Source organism: Pseudorca crassidens, chromosome 5 (genome assembly GCF_039906515.1).
Source record: "Pseudorca crassidens isolate mPseCra1 chromosome 5, mPseCra1.hap1, whole genome shotgun sequence".
Lineage (NCBI taxonomy): Eukaryota > Metazoa > Chordata > Mammalia > Artiodactyla > Delphinidae > Pseudorca > Pseudorca crassidens.
In genome coordinates this window covers 45,680,629-45,693,290 of record NC_090300.1, presented here as the reverse complement: position 1 = coordinate 45,693,290, position 12,662 = coordinate 45,680,629, and the positions used below count along the sequence as shown (strand labels likewise).

Below are 12,662 nucleotides of genomic sequence, written 5' to 3'. Positions count from 1 at the left end.
GCCTCTATTCCTGGCTTGTAAACTGATGCCTTCTCACTATGTCCTTACCTGGTCTTTCTTCTGTCTGTGCCTTCCTGATGTTTCTTCCTTTCTTATATGGACACCAATCCTATTGGATTAGACCCCCACCCTTATGACCTCATTAAACACTAATTACCTCCTTAAAGGTCTTATCTCCAAATACAGTTACCTTGTCCAAAAGAAATACAATGCAATTTAAATTTTCTAGTAGCTACATTTTTTATAGTACAAAGAAAGAGTGAAATTAATTGTAACACTATCTTATATTTAATTCAACATATCCAAAACATTATAATTTCAACATGTATGTAAGCTATACTAAAAATATTAATGAGATATTTTACAATATTTCCTTGAAACTAAGTCTTTGAAATTGGTGTGCATTTTCACTTTGGGTACATCTCATTTTGGACTGGCTACATTGTAAGAGCTCAGTAACCACATATGACTAGTAGATACTGTAGTGTTAGATAATCTCCAAGCTGAAGAGAGAGAGGGTCAAATAAGAGAGCAAGGGAGAGCGGCTCAAGATATGGCTGAGGTCCCAGGGGCAGGGGGGGTGGGGGGGAGTCACGATGACTGACAGAATCCTCAAAGAGGTTTGGGGATCTGAGAGCAGAAGGACCTGTGTTCACTTCTCAGATGGGACCAAGGTAAACAGGAACAGGTAGAAGTAGCAACCAGATGTGTCTAAGACAGCCCCCCACGTCTCCAGAGTGGCACTGGAGGACATCCAAATTTCCCAATCCCTAAGAGAGGTGGAGACGTGGCTCAGGGAGGATCACCGCAGTCAAGATAAGGAGCTGCTATAGCAGGACTGATGACTGGGGACCATGGGAATGTGGACATGAGCAGTGAGTGTCAACCGAAAGGGGCACTGGTGAACCTGACACTTCACCTTGTGTCCCCTAGAACTTAGATGCCACTCTGGGGAGATGGGGTGGGGTGGGGGAGGGGAGTTCTGAATTCATGGAATTTACCAGAAATGATGAAAAAACCTCAGATATAAGCTTATCTGCAGTCTACTGAACTATATTTCCACTATCAGGCAGAAAAGAAGCTTGAAATAACAACTTAAGTTCAGTGATAGTTTTTTTTCTAAAATTAATTAATTAATTAATTAATTTTTGGCTGCGTTGGGTCTTCGCACGCAGGCTTTCTCTAGTTGCAGCGGGCAGGGGCTACTCTTCACTGCAGTGCACGGGCTTCTCATTGCGGTGGCTTCTCTTGCCGCAGAGCACGGGCTCTAGGCACACGGGCTTCAGTAGTTGTGGCATATGGGCTCTGTAGTCGTGGCTCACAGGCTCTAGAGCGCAGGCTCAGTAGTTGTGGCGCATGGGCCTAGTTGCTCCGCGGCATGTGGGATCTTCCCTGACCAGGGCTCGAACCTGTGTCCCCTGCATTGGCAGGCGGATTCTTAACCTCTGTGACACCAGGGAAGCCCCAGTGATAGCTTTTTAAGTTCAGTTTTGTGAAATGAAAACATAGCTCTGGCTACTCTAGACTGCGCAAAGGGAGCAGTAACTACCAAGAGGGTGAAAGGGTCCCTCAAAGTGCAGCCAGGGCTTTAAAGCCATTTGGCAGGGAGGCCTCCTTCAAGGCCCCACACCTAGCCCAGCAGAGGGAACATGGACCCAGGAGGAGCCCAGGACACTTTGTGTACATAATTTATTCTGACCTTTCTTGTTTGTTTTTTTTTTTTCCACACTTTATTTCTCCCCTGCTGTCCCCATATCCATTCCCCAGAATTAACTGTCCCTTCCTCTTTGTGGGTGCTCCTGGGAGAGCAGGAAATTAGGGTTGTGAAACTGTAGGAATTTAGTGCCCGAGGCCAGAGACTGTACACAACAGAAAACAAAGGACTTCTCAGTTTAGCTCTTCAATGGATTTGATTGGCTTCTCCAGCTCACGCTGCCAGCTTCAAGATTCCCAGGTTTGTGGCTGCTTGTTTTTTTCCTGGAACAGACCTTGTTAAGCCCTTTTCTCAGGGCCGGACTCCTGGGGTACCAAATTCAGCCTTACTCTCAGGCTGCCTGAGAGAGCGGGTGTCTCCTTAAATTTGTGACCCAGGTGCCTCACTGCCTCCCCCCAGCCTAGGCCCTGTGGCTTTCTCCCACCAGGAAGTAAAACTGTTTCCTGCCCCAGCGCCTCCTGTGGTCTGCCTTTGTGGGCAGCCTTGCTGTTTGCTCCTCTGGTCTCCCCTCCACACACACATCCTCATGAACAGTGAAGAAACCGCAGCAGCAGCAGGTCAACCTTGTGTATCACCCACTGGCTGGGAGGACTTCTTTTTTTCCTAAGTTTTATAATTACAGCCTTTTGGACCTAGAAGAGACTTTAATGATCACGTAGTTTTATGAGCCTTCTAATGTTCAGGATTTTGAGATTTTATGTTTGTTCATTTGCTTGTTTTACTTTGGAACTTCTCAAAAGGGCTATTAATGAAGGTATTTCTGTAACAAGTAGCTTAGAGAGGAAAGTCATTCCCAGGACTGTCACCTATTGAGAAGACAGTAAAATCCAGGTCAGCTCAAAACCTGGAGCTTCCAGCAATCAGTGACACGATAATCAGAGCATTGGTAATAAGAGAGTCATAGCTACACCAATATGTAGTGGAATGATTGGGTTCAAGCAAATATGCCCTTAAGGATTGGTTGGGACCAAAGGCAATATTAAGATAAATAATTTTAAGCTAAAATTATGAAATCTCTAGAGGAACAGTTTCAAAGAAACTAGAATAAGTAAAGTCAACTAGAGTATGTAATTCTATATCCACACTATGTCAGAGACTGACATACTGTCATTGCTAAGTGAGTCTAACATAGCATTTCCCTCCAAACACCAGCAACTGGGCTCTATATTTAGCTAAGTAAGTTTCTCAATCCTAGGAAATCCATTCAAACATGACAGTAATGAGTGAGCAGTTTTTTAATATCTACTCTGTATATTGTGATCGAATAACATTCAGAACTTTTAACCTTCAAAGCATTTTATAAGCACTTGATGAAATATTCTTCACCATTCACCTAAGTCTAAAAATATCATTATAACATTTTATGGGTGAGGAGCCAATACACAGACATCAGTGACTCGTCATCAAGAGAGCCAGGATTTGCACCCAGTCATTCTGGGTCTCCAGTCCAGTGACTACTTCATGTGGACAGCCTCACTTCCTCTGCCAAGAGATGAGTCAATTAATTAATCTGAAGGCAGAAACATCATTTTACTAATTCGATTTTTTCTCAATTAATTCTCTAAAGACTAAAGTACATCACACTGGATTTGTCCAACAGAAAATTTTGAATTTATGTTTATGTACATTTTAGATACATATGTTAAGTTTCTCAGCTACATAAATTTATTTCCACTCATTCTGGACTTCTCAAGAAACCTGAACTTACATAAATATTTTTAAAGAGGTAATTTAATTCAAAAGATTAAATAAAGCTAGTTAAACAAAATATAATCATAATGAATTTTAAGAAAACATTCTTAAAGGATGGTTCAGAAAAAAATCAATTACAAAAGGGGCTGCCAATATTTGTCAAGTAATGAAATTGTCTTCCAAAATTTCTAAATAGTACTTCAGAGAAGTTAATAAATATCTGTAAAATTATTAATAAATCCATCTAAAGATTATTGTTCAGATTTTACCTAATAAAACATACTAGTGCTTCCATAACTGGAGTTTTATTTTTCTGATTCTAAATGTACACAATGACACACCTTCTTAAATAAATTCTGCTGGTGTTTCATTTCCTTTGTAGCTATCAAAATAATTGTCAAGTTATTATATGACCTAACATAAAATTTTAAATAAAGTTGGCATTTCATTTATAATATGATGCTGGAGAGTCTACTTATTAACTACAAATTCAAAGCATCATGAAATCAGATATAAAATACCACAAGGGGCTTCCCTGGTGGTGCAGTGGTTGAGAATCTGCCTGCCTATGCAGGGTTCGAGACCTGGTCTGGGAAGATCCCACATGCACGGAGCAACTGGGCCTGTGAGCCACAACTGCTGAGCCTGCGCGTCTGGAGCCTGTGCTCCACAACCAGAGAGGCCACGACAGTGAGAGGCCCACGCACCGCAATGAAGAGTGGCCCCTGCTTGCCGCAACTAGAGAAAGCCCTTGCACAGAAACGAAGACCCAACACAGCCAAAAATAAATAAATAAATTTATTTTAAAAAAAAAACGACGGTCTTATTTATTAGCCATATAGCAAAGATTTACTACCTTCTCTTAACTGTATAATTTTTCATCCAAACCAAAGAAACATTCAGCTTAGTCATGAGAAAGGTTAAAAGACGGAAGCTCCTCTTGCCAAGAATGAACAGTAAAATGAATCAAAAAATATTGATTTAATAACAGGAACCAGTGTTCAGGTGGATATGGCTAGAAGTCAAATACAGGAGGACTTCTGTTTATGGGGAGAGCTGCAGCTTCTCTCTCACACCTATTTAGCATCAAGCTGTATGTTAATACAGAAATTTGTAAGAGCAAGCCAAAACGGTGACAAGGAAGTCTGTCGGACATAAATTAGCATTGTGTCTCTCATTTTGAAATCAGTGCAAAAAGTAGAGATAAGAATGAAGAGCTAAAGTCTTTTATCAATTAATTCAAGGGCAAACACTTGAAAGGTAACTGGAACGAAGGTGAGTCAGTTCTGGGAAGTAAATTGGGAACTCTAGATTTTTTTTTAAGGCATCTCTGTCACTGATTCATTTGTAAAGTGAAGTGGGCTTTCTGCAATTATAGGATGAATGTAACTATGAAATGTTATTATTCAAACAGCAGAGTTTCTGTCCTAGTGACCCAGGACTCTCCCTTGGCTGTATCTGTGCAAAGTCACTGCATCACTCTGGCCAAGTAAATTAACATATCTACATCTCGTTTTGCTTTTCTGTAAAATGTTGGTCTCCCCAGAAGCTTCTGGAAGAATGTATTAGGCAATAATTGTAAAAAGCTTTGCAATCCTGATATACTAGTTGCATGCTAAGTAATACTGATTACAAATGAAGTATCCTTCAAAAGAAACTTAAGGAAGAAAAGAAACTACTTTGGGGTTCCTCTGAGAATGACTGAGACTCAGAAAGAAACTTTGACTCAAATGTTCTTCAGCAGCTAGTGTTCAGGGGAGGAAGCTCTTTTTCAACTCTTTTTAGAAAAATACATGGGAAAGACAGAATATAAAGGAAATTATTTATACCCTAAATAATGATGCTTCCTACTAATGCCAGTGCATATGCATATATATTTATATATTTTTATATAAAATATAATATTTTTAAAAAATAAGATGATTTTAAGTAAGACTGTATTTTAAACTTCTTTGGAAAATCACCTTCATTCTCTAAGTGATTTTGCTGGTTTTGACCACATTGGGATATGAGAAATTAGTTCAGATAAGTTAGGATTATTATCATAAGAGGAATATCAATATTAATTAAGTCAGTGAGAAAGGTCTACAGAATAGGTTGGGATGGAAGGAGCATGGACTTTGGAGTCAGGCAGACCTGAGTTGGAAAACTGGCTCCGCCTCTTGCTGGCTTTGGACAAATTACTTAACCTCTTTAGTCCCAGTTTTCTTGTCTGTAAAATGAATAGTAATATCTCCTTCTTAGGGCTGCTGTAAGGTTTAGATGAGATTACATTTGAAAAGTACCTTATTCAGAGCCTGGCTGTCCACTAGGCACTTGTAAACAATAACTATTCTCTTTTAACTGAATCCTGTACTTAAACGTGAGCCTAAATGATCCCATTTGAGAAAATCTCAGTTCATTAGCACGTTTACAGAATGGAAGCATATCAAGACTTCCACAACTACAAGTGCTGTAGAAAACTCTTAAGGGATAATTATTCATTTCATGATTGATTTTAAGGTTCTACTAGTACTTCATGAATTTTATATAGGATACCCATTTTATAAGTTTCTCAAAGCAAATATCATTTGGATGTGTATCTGTATGTATATAAATATACACACATATAATAAATATGTATGTTTATTATTCTTTTTTGATAGAAAACCACTGACAGCCTGTGGGATATTTCCTGTATTTTCAGGATGTTAGGGATGAGACATCTGAGCTCTCACCCAGTCTAACTCTTTACAGATGAGAAAATTGAGACCCAGAGAGTTTGAATAACTTGTCAAAAATAACAGAGTGCTAGAATTATGAATAAAACTCACGTCTCTTGATTATCAATCCAATTCTTTTTTTTTTTTTTTTTTTTTGCGGTACGCGGGCCTCACTGTTGTGGCTTCTCCCGTTGCGGAGCAGGCTCAGCGGCCATGGCTCACGGGCCCAGCCGCTCCGTGGCATGTGGGATCTTCCCGGACCAGGGCACGAACCTGTGTCCCCTACATCGGCAGGCGGACTCTCAACCACTGCGCCACCAGGGAAGCCCCAATCCAATTCTTTTAGTGCCTTTATTTTTTATGCTTATTGAAGTATGATTTACATATCATTCACAAATTTTAAGTATATAAATTCATGACTTTTGACAAATGAATGCAGTCTACATGTCTACCACAATAAATATAACCATAAACATACCATTCACTGTTTCTTAAACTATTTGTCGTATCTACTCAATATTTTGCACTTAAAGTATGCATATTTATAATTATTAAATCTTTTTTTTTTTTTTTTTTTTACAATTTAAAGTTATACTGAGGCAGGTGATAGATGGGCCCCCAGGGCAAATGGTTTGAGTTTGTTCCTTGTGGACCGATACTCTGGGCCGGGAATAACAGGACAATTGAGAGAGGAGGCTGGGCCCTGCCCAGATAGAAGATAAGAAACCACATATTCCTCATTCTCCAAGTCCCGACTACACATGCACAGAAAGGCTCCTTGGAGGTCAAAAGGGGAGGGATGCTAACTGATGTCAGCTGATGCTCACTACCCATAGACCTCTTCAGTAGACTCCATCTTGGCTAAGATGTGTGTGCACACATGGGAAAATCCTGAGCTATACCAAATATGGACTTTGAACCAGGCAAATCAAAATGATTGGCCAAAAGAAACCTGGAAGAAATGCCCCATAAAAGTGATTCAAACTGCCACGAGGGTGTGACTCTCTCTCTGAACCCGCCTGTGTGTCTGTTCACACGTACAGTATTTCTTTTTTCCCTAATAAATACTTTACTTGTTTCACTACTTTCTGCGTCTGTGGGAATTCTTTTTCTGCAAAGCCGTAGGGCCAGGGCCTTGTCACAGGTCTAGTGGCTAGGATTCGGTGCTCTCACCACTGCGACCCAACCTCAATCACTGGCGGGAACCGAAACCCTGCTTCAAGCCGCTGCAGGCCTAGGCCACCCAAGATCAATAGGAGTATGTAAAATAAAAGCACACCTTATTCCACTCCCTGTTCTGTTCCCCAGAGTTAGCTCTTAAAAACTATTGTAAAGCCTCAAACAAATACTTTACGTCTTCTTTTTGTTTCCTTTTTTTTTTTTTTTTTTTTGGCCGTACCACATGGCTTGTGGGATCTTAGTTCCCTGACCAGGGACTGAACCCGTGCCCTTGGCAGTGAAAACATGGAGTCCTAAGCACTGGACCGCCAGGGAATTCCCATGTCTTCTTAAGATAAATGATATTGTATTATACAGATTTTGATTAAAAACTTGATTATATCATCTATCATATATACACATATACATACATATATATACACACATAGATACATACCTATTTTGCTCTATTAGCACTAAATATATATCGTTTCCTAAAGAGTAACACTGATTCTCTCATTTATGTCTTTTCTAAGCTCCCATAGCCTGGAAACTTATTTTTCCCTACCTTTCTTTGTCTAAAACAAAGCTCAGTTTGGTTTAAATTTTATATACCAAAGGGAGCACACTGTGCCTAATTATAAAATAATATTTAATGATTTTTTCTTTCTTTTGTCTCTTTACTTCCTAAATTACTCTACTTTATATAATCTTCTTTTCAGCAAGTATTTTATTATTCTTTATATTCCCCAAACCTAGAACTGTTGGCAAAATAAATACTTGCTGGGTTTTTTTTTTCAGTTTTATTGAGCTATAATTGGCATACATACTGTGTGAGTTAAAGATGTACAACATAATGATTTGACTTACATACATCATGAAATGATTAGGGGCTTCCCTGGTGGTGCAGTGGTTAAGACTCTGAGATCCCAATGCAGGGGGCCCGGGTTCGAAAACTGCTCAGGGAACTAGATTCCACATGCATGCCACAACTAAGAGTTGCATGCTACAACTAAAGAGCCCACATGCCATAACTGAGGAGCTCATGTGCTGCAATAAGGAGCTGGCGAGCCGCAACTAAGGAGCTCACCTGCTGCAACTAAGACCTGGCACAACCAAATAAATAAATAAATATTTTAAAAAATGAAATGATTATCACAATAAGTTTAGTAAACATCCATTATCTCATATAGATACAAAATTAAAGAAATAGAAAAAAATGTTTTTCTTTTTTCTTAATGCCTTTAAATAAAACTTAAAAGGCAATACGATACACTGCTGCTTTTTTTTTAAAGTTCCTGATCAGAGATTTTAAGTGTCTCCTTGGCAGGCAGTATGTGTTGTTATACATCTTTGTGTTCACACAGGGCTTAGTAGAGTTCTTGGGAATAGTGAGTGCTCAATACAAAAATTAATGGATTTTTCTTAAGGCTATTAGTGTGTGTGACATTTTCTTTTTTGAAAGGGAGGGATAGTTCAACAAAATTGGATTTTGCTGTATGTAATGGTTGGAAACTACATTAAATTTATGATGACATAAGCAAATGAATAATGAAACAGTTGCTGGAATTTTAAAAAATTACCTGGCATTATATAAAGACTGGCTACCGGCATGGATGATACATACTAAAAGTCCCTTTTTCTAAAGAATGAAGATTGTGTTTTTGTACTTAAATGAAACAATTGCCTGAAAATTTCATCACATTTCTTTCCTTATCTGCATTGAGTCTTGGACGGTGTCTCTGTGAGGTCACACATCTTGATGAAAATTGGAAAATAAGGTAACCATCAAAATGTTAACATAATCACAGCATAAATGAAAGAATAAGCATACAGTTGTAACCAGAGAAGGTATACCTATTGACTTGCACAATATTATATTTACCTGGTAAATTTACATAGTTAAGCCATTCTAACTGTTGCAATATTGCACAGTCACTAAAATTCATGATCTTGAAGATAATGTGGCAACATGGGGGAAAATGTTTGTGTTCTAATATTTCACTAAGAAATCAGTATTCATTGTCAAATAATTTTATAGAAAAGAATTCTGCATAGAAAAAGAGCAAAAAGGAAACATACCAAAATAATAACAGTGGCTAGTTAGGGTAATGGCAGTCTGAGTGCTTCTTTCTTATCTCTAGTTATATTACTTCTGTAACAGAAAACAAATTGACAAGTGCAAAGAAAATGAGTTCTATAAAAGAAAATATAGTAAACATTTGTTATTCATGGCAGCCTCAAATCTGCTCAAACCCCACATCTTATAGTTCCCCATGTGAATTCTATCCTCCTAAAGTAAATTCTAAAATTTAACATTTCATAATCTCCCTAGCCTCTGAGTCTTAGATGAGGTCCTGTAACTTAGTTTCTGCCTCTCAGTTGTACCTGTCAGAAACTACCTGTAGTGCAGACAGGGCCCAGACATCCATTCTGCTGGCACAGTTGGCTTCAATGTCATGGTTCTGGGGTCAGCAGTGGGTATAGTATCTTCCCCATTGCAACAAAGACTGGTGGGTTTGGGGACTGGTGGTAGCTTGGCCTAGAACCTGTTCCTCCAGCTTTTCCCATGATTCCCTGGGCTTTCTAATCTCCCTTCATAAATCCCTTCTCATTTAAATGACCTAGACTTGATTCTTTGTCTATACCTAAGAATGCTAACAGATAGAGGAGGCTAACAAAAGTAAAATTCACCTAAGAAAAGAAGAAGGGGGCTTCCCGGGTGGCGCAGTGGTTGAGAGTCCGCCTGCCGATGCAGGGGACGGGGGTTCATGCCCCGGTCCGGAAGGATCCCACATGCCGCGGAGCGGCTGGGCCCGTGAGCCGTGACCGCTGAGCCTGTGCGTCCGGAGCCTTTGCTCTGCGGCGGGAGAGGCCACAGCGGTGAGAGGCCCGCATACAGAAAAAAAAAAAAAAAAAAACAGAAAAGAAGAAGGAGGGTTGACATAATTAAAGACAAGATCATTCTGAACTTCAAAAGAACACTATGATCAAATAAAAGACCTTTTTAGCAGGTAAATGTCATGAGTGTCATTTCCGGGCAAAGCATCTAAGAGCTGGTGTGAGACCCTATGGCTCTCTCTTCTGCTAGCAGCCATGGGGCCTCATGTTCTGATGATGCAGCTACAAGATATCAGATCTCCCATCAGCCCAGGTACCTGAGAGACTGTGTGGAAGACAGCCCCCCACTGGCCCAGAGAGCACAGCTGATGTGAGCAAGAAATAAATCTGTTAGGTGAAGCCACGGAGATTTGAGAGTTAATTTGCTACTATGGCTTAGCCTAGCCTAACCAAACCTGATTAATACACAGTGGTATCAAAAATGGGATGTGTTTAATGATCAAAATAAATAAATACATAATTTTAAAAGCCTTGTATGATTATAGAACATTTTATCTAATGAAAGTAAATCAAATAAAGCATGGATTAAGAATTTGTTGTCATTTTTCATCAAGTAAAGATATCTGGGTTTACCTGAAAGCGACAACAACAAAAATGTTACACACTGTAAAACCCCCTAAATATTTAATGGTCTTAAAAACAACAAATAGGTTATGCATTTCAATTCTCATATTATATAAAAAAATAGAATTTGTGATGCATGTTAATTTTATTAAAATAACCCCCCCAAAAGCAGTATGCAATAATAAAAAAGAAAATCTTATTGTGAAATTTTTGATATTCTGCAGAGAGAAGTGTGAGAAAATTGCTAACAGGATTTATTGAAATTGCTTCTGGCAAAATTAAAGAGACACGAACGCAACATGCATTGGAACAGATTCATCAGTGTCTGCTTGCTTTTGCAGCCCTTTTCCTTTTCAAGTGTCTGTTTCAGCCTGTACAACAGTAGTTTTTTCTGCTCAGTAGTAAATGACCTTTATTTCATAAAAGGTATGCTATCCTTTCACGTGAAATAGCCACTGACAAGGTTGTTTTCTATCTGTCTATTATAATCAGCACCACCCTGTCTGCACTGAGTGATCCAGGCCACTGGGCCAACACTGGCAGAAGTCATCATCACAGTTCTGTTGTTTGAATGTTCCCAGTGTTCAAAGGCCCTAATAAATGATCCTTTACTACTTCTTAAAGACTAAAGGGGTTTTGAAAGAGTTGGCTTTGTTTTGTTTTGTTTACAGTACAGAAGATCAAATAAGAGAAAATAGGATTAAAGTACGAGAGATTTCTACTGGACATAAAGAACTTCCAGACTACCAGAATAAAAAGATACTGGAATGGAGTAATGAGGGAGAATGCCTGGTCTTTTGTCAGGCACATGATTTAAAAAGACTGACTTTCTGGGCTTCCCTGGTGGCGCAGTGGTTGAGAGTCCACCTGCCGATGCAGGGGACACGGGTTCGTGCCCCGGTCCGGGAAGATCCCTCATGCCACGGAGCAGCTGGGCCTGTGAGCCATGGCTGCTGAGCAAAAAAAAAAAGACTGACTTTCTAATAAAAGGAAAAATAAACAAATGGGACCTAATCAAACTTACAAGCTTTTGTACAGCAAAGGAAACCATAAACAAAATGAAAAGACAACCTACAGACTGGGAGAAAATATTTGCAGATGATGCGACCGACAAGGGCTTAATTTCTAAAATATAAAAACAGGTCATGCAACTAACTCAATAACAAAAAAATAACAACCCATTTGAAAAATGGGCAGAAGACCTAAATAGACATTTCTCCAAAGAAGACATACAGATGGCCAACAGGCACATGAAAAGATGCTCAACACTGCTAATTATTAGAGAAATGCAAATCAAAACTACCATGAGGTACCACCTCACACTGGTCAGAATGGCCATCATTACGAAGTCTACAAATAATAGACTTTTAATAATAGTCTACAAATAATAGAGGGCATGGAGGAAAGGGAACACGCTTACACTGTTGGTGGGAATGTAAATTGGTGCAGCCACTATGGAAAACAGTAGGGTGGTTCCTCAAAAAACTAAAAATAGAGTTGCCATATGATCCTACAATCCCACTCCTGCACATATTCCAGAGAAAACTATAATTCAAAAAGATACATGCACCCCAATGTTCATAGCAGTACTATTTACAATAGCGAAGACATGGAAGCAACCTAAATGTCCATTGACTGGTGAATGGATAAAGAAGATGTGGTACATATATACAATGGAATACGACTCAGCCATGAAAAAGAATTAAATAATGCCATTTACAGCAACATGGATGGACCTAGAGATTATCATACTAAGTGAAGTAAGTCAGAAAGAGAAGGATAAATACTATATATCACTTATATGTGTAATCTAAAATATGACACAAATGAGCTTATCCATGAAACAGAAACAGACTCACAGACATAGAGAACAGATTTGTGATTGCCAAGGGTGGGGGTTGGGGGGGAAGGGATGGACTGGGAGTTTGGGC

General features: G+C 39.2%; 1 long non-coding RNA gene across 1 annotated transcript in view; it reads left to right on the top strand.

Annotated features, from left to right (window-relative positions):
- LOC137224869 (uncharacterized) overlaps positions 1–11,375 on the top strand; it is a 41,990-nt gene extending 30,615 nt beyond the window's left edge. Inside the window, exon 3 of the long non-coding RNA XR_010943544.1 lies at positions 10,956–11,375. This is a non-coding gene — a long non-coding RNA (uncharacterized lncRNA). The remainder of the gene's footprint in view (positions 1–10,955) is intronic.
- The last annotated feature ends 1,287 nt before the right edge of the window (positions 11,376–12,662 follow it).